Genomic DNA, 11827 nt, shown 5'->3' with positions numbered 1-11827 from the left:
GTAACAGATTCAGTATGGTCCCTAAACTATAGAAAGTAGTACGTAATAGCAACCGAAGGGGAACCAGACTGCTGGTTGGGTTATTTACATCCGCAACGAAAAATGCTTGTTGTTATGTGATTTGGAAGATATTTAGTTGTCTGTCGTCTGCGAATGCGAATAAATGTCACCATCGGAATTGACATCAAATCACAGTGATGAGGCAGCCAGGAAATGAGTGCAACTTTCAGGCAGACAACAGTCATTTTGAGTAAGTTTTCAAGTCATTTTGAGTAAGTTTTATTTGAAAGCAAAAAGCATGCGTGCAAGAAGACAGACTGTCAAAATAATGTCAACATCGGCTACTAGACTAGTACTGTGTTCAGTTCCGATTGCATAATAATAACAAGTAACAACATAATTGAATATGAATGATGGTAATTGATGTTCTTTTCACTTCAGTTCCCGTACTTGAATTTGAGTATACATTTACCATGGTCTTTACACAGAGCCTGGGTCATTTTGATTGTTTCACCTCTGTCTGTGCATAGACTATGCAAGTGTGTTTGGTAACGGTGTGTGTGGGTATGGACCGGTATGGTAGGGGTAGGGCAGGACTGATTTTGCAGCCCCCCCCCCCCCCCCCCCCCGAATTCATAAACTGTGGCACAGCGAGGAAACATAAATTTGTTCTTTTTTCAATTCAATAATTTTACTTTTTACTGTAAATATTCATTGTTGTTGTTGTTGTTGTTATTGTTGTTGTTGTTTTTGTTGTTATTGAATATTGTTGTTGTACTTCTCTTTGTGGTCGTACGTACATAATTGCTAAACGTCCTCTTTTACTATTTGTGTATCTTTGAAATTTCCTCTTTAAATCTCCTTCCAACTATCTTTTTCAAATTTAAATGTTTTTGTGTGTGATCATAAATTTCTTATAGAATGATTTACTATCCCCAATTTGGCTTTTTGGTTGAGCCTTGTTTCCAATTTTAATAATGAACAACGGTTTAGATGTTCTCTTTTTTATCCCATTGTTTAACTTGTTTTTGTTTGTTGTACTCCATGTTTTATTTGCAAGAGGTTTCAAGGTTGTCCCCACTATGTCTAGTACACATTCAAGAGTCTGATCATCAATCCATTGGGAACAAGGTAGTCATCCTCATTACAGTGCATTATGGATGCTTATTGGACAGGGGGATTTAAAATTAATTATGCACACACAGAAAACAGTCTGTCATGTGCAGTAGACACTTCAAATGTGTGTAAATAATCAGCTCAGGTATTACTCCAACCCCATAGGTACAAGGTAGACAGTAAAAGCTTGGGATGACACTATTGACCATTTACAATATATTATGTTGTTTCTAAACCAAACTTTAACATCTTGTTCTGTGAGATGTTTAAATTTGATAACTTCATCAATAATGTTGAGATCATCGAAAGTTGGGACAAAACACAGAGAGTTTGTCATTGTACATTATATGTGCATAGTGGTGACGCTAATTCAATGTTATGGATCTTCAATCATCATTGACTTGTTTATCTTTTTAAAGTCTGCAGTAAAGTCGCGGGTCTTGGAATATGTTCTTCTCTTAATCTTGCTTAAATCTTCTTCTTTTTTTCATTTTTGATATTATATATTGGTGTATCTACATTAGCCTTAACCTATATCATTTGTATCTTCTAATTATCCATCTAAATACCTTCTTTTTTATATCCTAAATTTGGCTTTTTGGTCGAGCCATATTTTAAACGAATGATTCATAATGACTTTTCTTCCCTTACTTTTTGCATACCTTGTATTTTGTATTATATTTTATACCCACATGTTTTAATTATTATCTTGTAATTTGTATTTTAAAATTGCCTCCAAATAACTTTTTTAAACTTTCTATTTTTGTATATATACTGCAATTTGGCATTTTTGCTGAGCCCAGATTGCCATTTTAATCGACAATTTATTAATAATAATAATAACTTTTCTCTTTTTTATCCCTTGCTTAAAATGTTTCAAATATTGTTCAATAATAATAACTTTTCTCCTTTTTGTATCCCGTTAATAATAATAATTGTTCTCTTTGTTTTATCCCTTGCTGTTCTAACTATTAATTTCCTTCCAATTAACTATTCAAATTTAATGTTTTATTATTCAAATGACAATATATTTGTTCTTGAATGCTTTACTCTCTGCAATTTGGCTTTTTTTTGTTGAGCCTTGTTTGCAATTTAAATAATTAATAACAAACCTGTCTCTTTTTTATCCCTTGTTAATTCTTGTTTTTTTGCTCTTGTATTTTAATATTTGTTTTAATATTTTTGTTGTTGTAATACATCAATTGTATATTTCAAAGACTTTCTCTTAAAAAATTCCTTTCTACGCACTGTCATATTAAAATTTGAATGTTTCACTATGTGTATGTATACACAACTGCTTTTTGTTCAAAACATGCTTGCAGTACTGTTATTATTTCAATTTTAACCATAAATTTGCAGACATTATTTTTACTTAAAAAAAATTGTTGGAGCCACAAACACTGATATAGTTATTTGAGGAACCAGGCCAGCTCCACTGGTGGCACATACTATATTCATGATTTAATCAAATTTATAATGTTCATGTGTTTTAGGGAGTTGCTACGTAAGGTCTTCAGCAAGATGAAGGAGAGCATCGATGCACAGATCCATTCAGAGCTTATCTGACTTGAAATGCTCCAGAGAAACTAAGACTGACAGAGTACAATGGACTCACCAAACATAAAATTGTGGAAGATGTACCTGGTAAGCTTGAGATCATTTCTATATACCTGAAAGTGGAATTACACATCTAAGAATATGATCATCAGTACCCTTGGGAACAAGGTTGTCACCCTCATTACAGTGCATTTTGAAATGGGTGGGATTTAATTAATTATGCGCACTCAAAGAACTCTCTGTCATGTGCAGTAGATACTTCAAATCTGTGTAAGTAATGGACTTAGGTTTTTACATACCCCCCATAGGTACAAGGTAGACAGTAACAGCTTGGGTCCACGTTAGTGCACAACCTTGTATATGTCTTGAACATTTTAACATCTTGCTCTGTGAGATGCTCAAATTTATGACATCAAACAATACGCTTGATGTCATTAAATATGGGTGATAGTATCACCCAAACTTTGTGCATAATAAATAGAGTGATCATAGGGTTTTTATTGTACATGAATATGGTTGGAGGGTGGGGGGGGGGTTGTAAGTGTATAGGAACCATGGGTACCATATCTGTTTTTAAGCCAAACTGTGGGGGAAAATGTCGCCCACCTACCTATATATTTTTATTTTATGTACCTGCAATTCTGCTTTTTGGTCGAGCCCTTATTACTTTGTAATTCTAATAGCACAACATATTACGCTAATAAATCTTGTTTTTGTTCTAAATATTTTTTTTTAATTAATGTTGTTGGAGGTGTACTACATAATTTGTATATTTTTAAGATTTCCCCTTTATTTTAAACCTCCTTCCCATTTAACTTTTAAAAATGTGAATGTTTTTTTCTTATTGAATGTATCTGCAATTTTGCTTTTTGGTCGAGCCATATTTGCAATTCTAGTATAGAACAATAATGATATCTTTTGTTATTTTTATCCCTGTTTTGGGGTCTTCTTTTTTTTCCTTTTTTGTTCAATTAATTTTTGTATTTATTACTTTTTTTGATATTTGTATTGTAGTATTTGTACATCTTTTGAAATTCCTCTTAAAACTTTCCTTCCCACTAACTTTTTAAAACTTGAATGATTTAACTATTAATTGTGTGTTCATGTACAAATATCTGTAATTTGGTTTTTTTGTCGCGGCTTTTTTTTCTACTTTTAAAAGACCAAAATTGACAGTCTCCTTTGTTATCCATTTTTCTTCCCTTATTTTTTAAATATTTGCACTTTTGAAATACTTTTTTAACATACATGATTTGTATATCTTTGAAGTTTCCCTTCCAAATAATTGTTTAAAACTTGAATGTTTCTTCTTTTTGTGTATACTGATGGTTGGTTTGTTGGCTAAGCCCTGTTTGCCATTTTAATTGAAAAATTATTAATAATAATAATTTTTTTTTTTTTTTTTTTCCACGCAGGAATTTTTTATTCACACTTTTTTCTCTTTTTTTATATTTGTTTGATCCCGTTATTGAATTGTTCTAAATATTGTTAAATTATGATAAATTTTCTCTTTTTTGTCTGTTTAATAATAATTTTTACTTTTCTCCTTTTTATCCTTTTTAACTGCAATGAATAATAATGATTTTTTCGATTCCTTTATATTTTGCTTATCTTGTATTTTAAAATAAATTCACTTTTTAAATATATTTTTCACTTACATAATTTGTATATTTTGAATTTCCTTTTTCGAAATTCCCTTCAAATAACTTTTTTAAATTTCAATGTTTCAACTATTTGTATATATACTGCAATATGTTTGTCATTTTAATAGACAAATAATTAATAATAATAACTTTTCCCTTTTTTATTTGTTGCTTAAAAAAGGTGTTTTTTTTTATTTTTATATTTTTGTTGTTGGTGTACACATATTTTCTTTTTCAATTTTAAATTCCTCTAAATATTTTCTCCAATTAACTGACTAAAATTGAAATGATTTTACTGTTGTGAGATCAATTTCTTTTTGATTGATTTACTATCTGCAATTTGGATTTTTGGTTGAGCCTTTTTTGCAGTTTTTACATGAATATTAATAACTTTTCTCTTTTTTTATCCTTTGTTTATCTTGCTGTGTTCTTAATATCTCCATTTTTGTTTTTTTATAATTTCGTTATTGTTGGTTGTTGCTGTACCTACATGTATTGTTTATCTTGTTTAATCTTTACATTCCTTCCTTCTATATCAACAAAATTTTAATGCTTTAATATTTGTATATTCGCAATTCTGCTTTTGGGTTGACCATGTTGGCAATTTTAAAAGACCAATAATAAATAACTTTGCTTTCTTCCTTTATTTCTTGCTTTTCTCATATTTTTAAATAATTTCATTTTAATGTTTTTTACCCACATCATTTGTATATCTTTTAACAATTCGGTTTTGTTCCCTCCAAATAACCTTTTAAAATTTTAAATGTTTCTACTTTTGGTATGGTTACTGCAATTTTTTGCTGAGCCCTGTTTGCCTTTTTAAAGACAAATCATCAATAATAGTTATAATTTTTCCCTTTTTTTATCCCTTGCTGAAATTGTTCTAAATATTGTTCAATAATGATATTAATAATTTTTCTCCCTTTGACAATATCATTTTTTTTTTATCCCCTTAAAAGTAATTTTTTTACCTTTTCCTTTTTTATAAATTTTTTCTACAATGAATAATAATGACTTTTTCTTCCCTTACTTTTTTGCTTAAAAATCTTGTATTTTTAAATAACTTCACATTCATATTTTAATATTTTTTTACCCACATAATTTGTATATGTTTGAAGTTTCCTCGTTGAATATTCCTCCAAATAACTTTTTAAAATTTTAAATGTTTCTATTTTTTTGTAAAAACTGTATTTTTTTTGCTAAACCCTGTTTGCCATTTTATTAGACCAATTATGACTAATGATAACTTTTTCCTTCCATTATTTCTTGCTTATGTTGTGTTTTTAATTAATTACATATTTACAATATTTGTGTTGTTATAGATGGACCTGCATAATTTGTATATCTTTGAAATTTCCTCTTTAATATTCCTTCCAACTACCTTTTATAAATTTAATTGTTTTTGAAACATAACTTTTTATTTAGTTGGCCCATTTTTGATAAAAGGAAGGGAAAAAAGTTCCCCACATGTTTTTTTTTTACTTTGTAATGGGAAACATAACTTTAGATTTGTTTGGCCCAATTATTTTAACGAATAAAAGTTTTTCAACAAGGATTAAAGTTTGTGTGTTTCTTGCCACTTCAGGGTTTACCACTGGACTGAGAAAATCTCTGTTAGGAAAGTTCTCCAATGGTGGTTGCCAAGCAATCTGTGACACTGGGACCTCTGTTTTGACCCGGCCAACATCAGATGTGGAACAGATTCTAAGATTGATTGGAGCTGCACCTCCTGTCAATATCATCAAAGTAAAGGTAGGTTCAATGGACACTTTCAGGACACTGGGTGTCTGCAAGACAAGAAAGCTATATACCAGAGCACTAAAATTTGCTGATTAACAAATTTGCTGAGGCAAAAAATTGGTGCCACAAGGATGTTTTTGTTTGTTTACTTCTTAGTTCTTACAAACTCATGACCAATTGTGCAAAGATTTTCACAATTTTTTATGTTATGCATTTAATGTCAGGTTACACTAAGTGAGAATACTGTGGGTTTTTTGTGTTTTTTTTTGCCTAAGCTGTTTTAAATAAAATTGCCCACCTATTATGAAAAACAGGACTTTAATGGGTTTTTGTGCAATAATGGAATTCGTTTGCCCAAATGTGAGGGAAAAAAACATTTTGCCCATTCAACTAGCTTCCCATTACTAATCTGTTTATTTGGCATTTAAAAAAAAATAAAATCACAAGACGTTTCCCACTTGTGATCTTACCTTTTTTTTCTTCTCAGTGAAGACATTGGTTTATTTTTTTTGTACATGGGTACCTAACAATTTTTTATTGTATTGGGAAACTTAACTTTGTTTTTAATTGGCCCAACTATCAACAATAATTGTTGCCCAACTGTTCAACTGTTATTTTAATCTAGTGTAGTAGGAAACATAATTATTTTATCTTTTGGCTCAACAGAAAAAAAAAACCCATAATCCACGCCCACCCATAATCCACTTTCTTTATTTGCCCAAAATTTAATACATAAAAGAAGACAAAATTAATACAAATTATGCTTCCCACCTACAATCTTACCCATTTTCTTTATTTGCCGAAACTTGAAAAAAAAAATTGCCCACCTATGTATTAACCTAAAATTTGGATTTAGTGTAATGGGAAACATAACTTTACTTTTGTTAAGCCCAACTAAAAGAAAAAGATGTTACCAACCTATATTAGGCCTACTCAAATTTAGTTAAAAAATTGAACTTTTTTTTTTTTTTTTTTTTTGGGGGGGGGGGGGGTCCAACTGTGAACAAACTCTTCTTTTTGGGGTGTAATAAGAAACATGACTATTAACTACTTCTTTTGTCTTTTTAAGGAACTGAAAAAATGATGGTTCAAGTCATTTTTTACAGTTTCAGTGTAATGAAAAACATTCCACTACCTGTACCTTTTCACTGTGTAATTTTGTCCCAAGAAACTGTCGATTAATATTTTAGCTGACATTTCTTTTCTTCTTCTTTTTTTTTTTTTTTTTTTTTTTGGGGGGGGGGTTCTTATAATAAAAATAATATCAAAGTCTTATTTAGCGCACTTATCTACCAACCAGAGACTTAAGGGGCTGGGCATATACAATTTTTTCAGAAAAATAGGTTGTTGCAGTGGTGGATTCTGAGCCCCAATTTTGTAGCACCTTATATTTCAGAAGATGCTACAGCGTATAAGAACTAAATTAAGTTGGTGAAATTTGATCAATTTGTTGGAGTACCCAAAGTGACTCTGAAAAGAACTGGTTTGTCCTTTGACCCTCTTGTGTCAGCTTCTGGAGTCTTATTGATGTAATTGATCTTTTTTTCATCTTGCCTTTCAGGAAACCGAGATGTAAGAGACACTTTGAGTGGATTCATTAAAAAAGACATCTAAAACCCACGGGCGCTCTTTGGATCCTCGGTGACATCTTCATTGGTAATAACTACCCAAGAGTTAACCAAGATGGGAGAGACACTTTGCAAGAGATGATTCATCAGAATAGACACATCTATAAACCTCTTTGGATCCTCGGTGACACCTTCATTGGTAATAACTACCCAAGAGTTAACCAAGATGGGAGAGACACTTTGCAAGAGATGATTCATCAGAATAGACACATCTATAAACCTCTTTGGATCCTCGGTGACACCTTCATTGGTAATAACTACTCGGAGTTAACCAAGATGGGAGAGACACTTTGCAAGAGATGATTCATCAGAATAGACACATCTATAAACCTCTTTGGATCCTCGGTGACATCTTCATTGGTAATAACTACTCCAAGTTTGATCAAGTGAAAATAATAATTTCCCATCTTATAAAAAAATTCAGTGTAATAGGAAACATCATTATATTTTCCATGGCCCAACTGAAAACAGTTAAGACATAACGTAAAGTAGAGGCCCAATTTTCAGTGTAAAAGTTTAGTTAAAATGTCTGTCATTTCTTTGGCCCCAAATGAGTGAAAATCATGTTACCCACCTATATAATCTTAACCATTTTCGTTATTTGCCCATTTGACGCTTCAATACGCAAGAGAAGGCAAAATGAGTACAAAATATGTAGCCAACATACAATCTCACCCTATTTATTTATTTGCCCCCCCCCCCCCTAAAAAAAAAAGAAAAGATTTTGACCACTTGTGAATTCACCATTATTTTGTGCAATGGGAAACATAACTTTATTTTTGTTTAGCCTAACTAAAAGAAACAAGATGTTGCCCACCTATTTACCAAAACTAGTGTAAAAAGAAACATTTATATAACTTTGCATGGACCAACTTTGAACAAACGGTATTTTTTGGTGTTTTCAGAAACATGGCTAATGTTTTTTGAACAAACTGTGTTTTTTGGTGTAATAAGAAACATGGCTATTTTTTTAACTAAATTTGGGCAATATGTGAGCAACATCTTGTTTCTTTCAGTTAGGCATAACAATTAAAATTAAAGGTAGTATACAGGATAGTGCAGGAAAATGGTCATCTTAAGACAAAATTGAAAGCATACTGATTTTGGAGAAATTTATCTGAAAAAATGTCTGGGAAAAAAATGGATCTTACATCAATGCTTGTTTTAGAAACCAAACTTTTTTGATTTTCTTTCTCCTGACTCACACATTAGAGTATACCTTTTTGTCAGCTCTACTGACCTTGTGTAATAAATACAGTAAAGGCACTTGACACTATTGGTAATTACTCAAAATATTGTTAGCATAAAAACTGTACTTGGTAACAAGCAATGGGTAGCTGTTGATGGTATAAAACATTGTGAGAATTTGCTCCCTTTGAAGTAACATAGTTTCTGGGAAAGAGGTAATTTCTTTCTCAAATTTGTTTATTGAATAAGAGACCCCAGCTGTGGTCTTGAATTTAAGTCATCTGTTTTTCCTTGCATTTTTCTCTCGCAATTTCGAGCGAGTCCATATTTTCACAGGTTTGTTATTTTATGCATAAGTTGGGATGCACCAAGTGAGAAGACTGGTCTTGGATAGTTACCAAAGGTGTCTAGTGTCTTTTAATTACAAACTTCTGTATTGTTGGAATTAGATATCTGAGTCTTTAAAATCTTCTATTTTGAAGGCATGACACTCTACCGAGAGGAAAGAACACCACAAATTATATCTAAATTTACTGTCTTTTATTTACTTCACTTTTATTGTTAATTTTCATCACCAATGTAGGAAAAGACTCACCGGTATTTATATATCCATGTTATAGATTGTCTTACTGTACAACTTTATTTTTGAGTTTTTATCTTTTTAATAATTTGTTAAAAACTGGCGTTGCATTATTGACCCATAATTTGTATTAAAAATTGCCTATTTATAATAAAAAACTAGAATTATTTATAAATGTCAATAAAAATGTGAAAATAATAAATATTGCTTGCACCTTGTTTTCTTTCTTACATTGTCTTTGTTTTAACATATATTATTTTAAAATGGTTGCTTAAAATAATTGGACTTAGTTAAAGGGGTTAAAACCTTAATGATACAAATCGAACTCCCCAAATAATTTACTGGCAAAAACAGTTTTTTTTCCCTTTTTTTTAATCTCATTAAAAACAGCAAACAAGTTTTTATTTTACACTGGCGCTGGATTCCTTAACCAACAGAGGGCGCTATTTAGTTATTTATTCGACCAACAGAGGGCGCTATTTAATTATTTATTCCCGTAAATATACTACGCAATACGGTACACACTAAGTTGTGTAAAGTTCATCACTCCAAAAAATGTATGATTGGTACAGTCATCGTTGTGGCCTAGTGGTTAAGGTTACAGTTTCGCGAGGACAAGGTGAGAGGTTCGAGCCCCGGCCCGGACCATGAGGTAAGCGAAATAAAGAAATAACCCACGTTTCTTCCACAGGAACATGATAGGTACCCGACGCCCGGACAGGAGACGCAGCAGGAGGAGTCAACACGGAGGCGGCACCACGAGGAGGGGACGGCACCGGGACCAGAGAGAGAGGGGGAGGCGGCACCGGGAAGAGAGGGGGAGAGGGAGGCAAGAATTTTTTCATATTTTTCGATTTTTGGGTAAAAAAAAAAAAAAAGACCGTTAATTTTTTTTTTTAACGGTCTTTCAAAAAATTAAAATCGCCTGAAACGCACGCTCGTTAATTTTGGTGAAAAAAGTTGTTAGAAAAAATTTTTTTACCAAAAATTTCAAATTTTTACTCATTTTTGGGATATCATTTTCTTAAAATCGCTTGAAACGTACGCTCGTTAATTTTGGTGACAATCGGTGAAAAAAAAATTTTTTAAGTGCAAAAAGTCATGAAATTTCTCAATTTTACTCACTAAAACGGCCTTAAAATGCTGCTAAACACGTTTAAACTGCTTACATCATTATGTTACTATAAAATAAAACATTTCCTCCTTAAAATTCATCTAAAATGTACAACCTAACTCGAAAAACGGCTTTTAAATGCAACTTAATTGAGTTAAGCTACGTGTATTAAGTATACAGGTTCAACATACAATAACAACATACAAGTAATGCATTTTGGTAGATCGACTATTCAATTCTTGCATTTTTTTACCAATTCCTAGACAATTCATTTAGTTTACATACTTAAACTCTCCAACTACAAGTCATTTCCAACACAAAAACTCTAAAAACGTACACTTATTCACGTACTTTTTCCCAATAAATATCAAAGGAAAAAATAGTCAGACACCCATCAATAGCTGTATTACCACTTCTTAGAGACTGGGAACTAGACATTGACAGTTGTCATAATGTAAACAACAACATTGCCTGAGCTACAATAAGTATACAAGTACACGATCTTTTGGCTTCTCAAACTTCACCAACGGATTTCTATCTGAGTAATTGACAAGATACATAACATCACAGTAAGTAGCCAAGTTGTATACGTCTGTGTTGTAACCAGAGATAGGGGGAGGGGGTCATTAAAGTGCAGCCAAGAGATCAATACTAGGCCATGTAAACAACAACATTGCCTGAGCATAGATACAATAAGTATACAAGTACACGATCTTTTGGCTTCTCAAACTTCACCAACGGATTTCTATCTGAGTAATTGACAAGATACATAACATCACAGTAAGTAGCCAAGTTGTATACATCGGTATTGTAACCAGAGATAGGGGGAGGGGGTCATTAAAGTGCAGCGAAAAGATCAATACTAGGCCATGTAAACAACAACATTGCCTGAGCATAGATACAATAAGTATATACAAGTACACGATCTTTCGGCTTCTCAAACTTCACCGACGGATTTCTATCTGAGTAATTGACAAGATACATAACATCACAGTCAGTACCCAAGTTGTATACGTCGGTGTTGTAACCAGAGATAGGGGGAGGGGGTCATTAAAGTGCAGCCAAGAGATCAATACTAGGCCATGTAAACAACAACATTGCCTGAGCATAGATACAATAAGTATACAAGTACACGATCTTTGGCTTCTCAAACTTCACCGAAGACTTTCTATCTGAGTAATTGACAAGATACATAACATCACAGTAAGTAGCCAAGTTGTATACGTCTGTGTTGTAACCAGAGATAGGGGGGTGGGGGTCA

At 32.1% G+C, this 11827-nt stretch overlaps 1 long non-coding RNA gene across 1 annotated transcript; it reads left to right on the top strand.

Moving 5' to 3' along the window:
- Positions 1 to 110: 110 nt before the first annotated feature.
- On the top strand, positions 111 to 10298 carry LOC139941035 (uncharacterized). Its single transcript, XR_011786525.1, has 4 exons — positions 111 to 250; positions 2610 to 2760; positions 5902 to 6068; positions 7618 to 10298. It is a non-coding gene; the product is annotated as an uncharacterized lncRNA (long non-coding RNA).
- The last annotated feature ends 1529 nt before the right edge of the window (positions 10299 to 11827 follow it).

Source organism: Asterias amurensis, chromosome 8 (genome assembly GCF_032118995.1).
Source record: "Asterias amurensis chromosome 8, ASM3211899v1".
NCBI lineage: Eukaryota > Metazoa > Echinodermata > Asteroidea > Forcipulatida > Asteriidae > Asterias > Asterias amurensis.
The sequence above is the reverse complement of the archived record's forward strand: the minus strand, read 5'-3'. Positions and strand labels throughout refer to the sequence as shown.